The following is a 3,456-nucleotide window of genomic DNA, read 5'->3' on the forward strand; positions in this document are numbered from 1 at the left end:
CGAGTACTTGGACTTAAGCCCAACAAATACAAAATTGACACGCTCAATTGTGTCATCTAAAATATGATGCTGTTCATCGACGAAGGAAGCGAGAAAAGAAAAAGCCGTCTGACTTTGTTTTCATTTCCGTTGCCATTTTCGTTTTCATTAATTTTATTTTTTTAGGTTACTTTTCGTATTTAAATTTCAATTCGAACCAAAATGAAGCGTAAAGAAAAGCAAATAGCCGCAGAGTTGCATCATTACATTTCTGATTTGTTTATGTATTAATGTGACAAGCGAAGCGAAACGGTGGCAATGTACCTAAATGTATATAGATGGGGGCCGCAAGTTGAGCAGGAGAAAGTCGAGTGCCTTTAATGTCGGCAGGATGTGTGTGGTACGTGCTATTTTGTCGCCGGAATTAGTAATATGGGTCACTGTGGTAAATTTATTTAAAAACTTTTTTTTATGGAAAATTTTAGAAATTATTTAATAAAGATTTAAAAGTAAATGAGCACCAAATTCGAAGGCAGCTTTGAAATTCGATTGGTTCGTGGAAGAGGTTCGAAATGTATTCAATGCTGCTTGGTGCTTCTTCTGCTTTGATTTGGTGATGGTAAACAAATTAAAACGAAGGATTCAATTTTCCATTTCATCTCGTAATGGAATTGCGTGCGCACGAAATACTCACCCCCAGTCTTCGCCGCCATGTTGCGCCTGAGTGGATATTTTCATAAGCTCCTCGCTCCACATCTTGCCATACTCCCTTCGCCAAACCCAATACGCAAGCAAATTCATTCTTTGTTACACCCGTTTTTGCGCATTGTAATTTCACTTGATTTTTTTTTTTTTGAAACTTGTCATAGCAAACTGAATCAAATTAGGTACAACGTTGACTTTGCTGCTGACACCTACAAATATACCGACATTTGTATGTATGCAAGTATGTACATATGTATGTATGAACATGCAAAGCGGAGCAAACCATTTGCTCTTCCTTTTGTAAAACTCACTGGTTGTGCATAAAAAACACGCACTCCCACAACTGCACAATCACATACATACATACTTACACACATAACTTTGTACTATGTACGCCAACACTTAGAGCACTGTAGGGAAAATATAGAAAAAAAAAAACGGCATCGCACAAAAGTCACGAACTGTAAAGTCAAAACGGAAATGCCTGCATGGTCCGGCTGTTGCACGCCAGGATGAAGAATGGTTGGGTGCAAGCGACTAAGTCACCGGGATTAAAGTAAAAAGTCCAATCAAGGGCAAATGTTTTGAATATAATCAAAATTGAAAATATATTATATATATATTTAAACTACTATGCACACATATACTATGCAATATATGCATATGTCATACCTACATATGTGTGACACATTGTAACTTACATGTATATAAAAGAATAAGGCCGTATTCTTCTTTTCGGTTCTTTGAATTAGTGTACTTATTAAAATGGCATCGATATTGTGTTTGGTTTACTTATGCAGCTAGTAAATGCTGTAAGTAAAACATTTCTTTTATTGATAAAACAGCAAGGCGAAAATTTTAAAAATTCTGAAATCATTTTAACTGGGTCCGTCGATAACAAGAGAAAGACAATAATTTACTCATATCTGAAGGAGGTCTTTATAAACCAAGTGCTGATTTTTTGAATCTTTTGGAGCATTTGAATTCGAAGTTTATTGAAATTAATGGTGAAAAATTAACAAGTCCAAATTTTTTTAAAAATGTATTGTACAATGTATGTGTATGTTGACTATCGAGGAAAGAATTGAAAAAGCGTTTTTTTTTTTTGGGAAGGAACATTTTCTCCAATACGATATTTAAATCTAAAGTTAAAAGAGAACAAACTAAAATAAAAATGAAAATAAGAAGGTGAGAAAAATACATCTTGATGGGTTTATTGAATTTATTACCTAAATAAAAACATTTAATAATGTTAACGCAACATACATACATACATATAGATTAGTTTTTAGTTTTGGGGTAGGGGTGAGAAATACCATAAACGTAAGTACATATGCCATTATCCATTTTACTTCGAAGTAAAATTGCATTCTTTATATGTACATAATATTTCAATGCATATGTGCATGTAGACTTGTTGTTTCGCTCTAGAAGACTAAAACATTTACACCCATTTACTGTGAAAGAAATTCCCATCTCGAAATTTTTCCCTAATTTATTTTTAAATATTAACACTATGGTAACGCTGCTAGCAAAATTAACAAATTATGAAGCTTCAAAAATCTCGGTATCCGTCAAAAAGTTGTTTATTGAAATTACCTTCTTTTTTATCATGGCAAAAAGTACGGGAACAAAACAAGCATCGGGTAAAATCGGGCAACTTCATTCTCTACACAACTCTCTAAAAACGTATATGTGTATGTATGTAACTGAATCGCATAATAATAGGTTTACATATAAATAGATTATCCTCATTTTCGAGCTTACCTCCGTAATCTGTAATTAGAAAATGAGATTAGCCATACAAAATTAGAATTATAAAATAATCTCAGATTAAACCGATAACTTTTTCGTGTACAATCTAGATGTCAAATGTAAAAGTAACCAAAAATTGACGCTAGCAATGAAAAGAGGTTTGTAAAGGTTTTTGTTTAGTAAAATATTAAGTTAAAAAATATTTAAATTGCTTAATATGTGTAGCAGAAAAAAGTGACCACGGTGGCACAGGGAAGAGACTTAACTTTTCCTCGAGTTGTGATTGACATTATATATATGTATATGTAAACATACTTTTATGCTTTGCCGTACGCATATATTTACACATCAAATTTCATGAGTGCCTAGTAGTCAAACTCCGTAAAAAAAATTATAAAAGTTCAATAAACTTTAACAATTACACGAAAAAAAGTTTAAAATTTTTTGTTCAGAATTTTTGTTTAATTTTTCATTAAATTTTAGTACGTGAAAGTGCAAATTTATGATTTTTAATATATTTTTTTTTTTGGCTGACGGTGTTGTACTCCTGTCTCTGGAGGCTTTCCCAAGATTTTGCGTATTGTGAATACCTGATTTATGGTGGATTTGTCAGGTCTGAAGCCACACTGATAAGCCCCAAGCCAAGTTCGTTGACGGTAGGCTTCAGTTTTTCACACAATACACTCGGTAAAACCTCGCAACCTATGCTTAGAAGGCTGATCCTGCGGTAGTTGGCGCGTATGGCGGGGTCGCCTTTCCTGTGGACTGGGCAGAACATGCTTAAATTCCAGTCGTCGGTTTTGTTGGTTTTCGGCCGCATAATCGCCATTCGTACCTCGTCAAAGTCTGGCGGTGGGACATCCACTCCATTACCGACTGGGGGATCGGGTTCGCCTTCTCCACTATTATCAGTGCTGCTTCCATTCACTAGGTCGCCATGGATGTTATTACAGGACTTCGCCCTGGTCTTGAAACCTTCCGTAAGTCGCCTAACTCGCTGGTACAATTTTCGGGCAT

This window comes from Rhagoletis zephyria, unplaced genomic scaffold, assembly GCF_001687245.7.
Source record: "Rhagoletis zephyria isolate East Lansing unplaced genomic scaffold, Rhagoletis_zephyria_1.1 Rzeph_scaffold_03853, whole genome shotgun sequence".
Lineage (NCBI taxonomy): Eukaryota > Metazoa > Arthropoda > Insecta > Diptera > Tephritidae > Rhagoletis > Rhagoletis zephyria.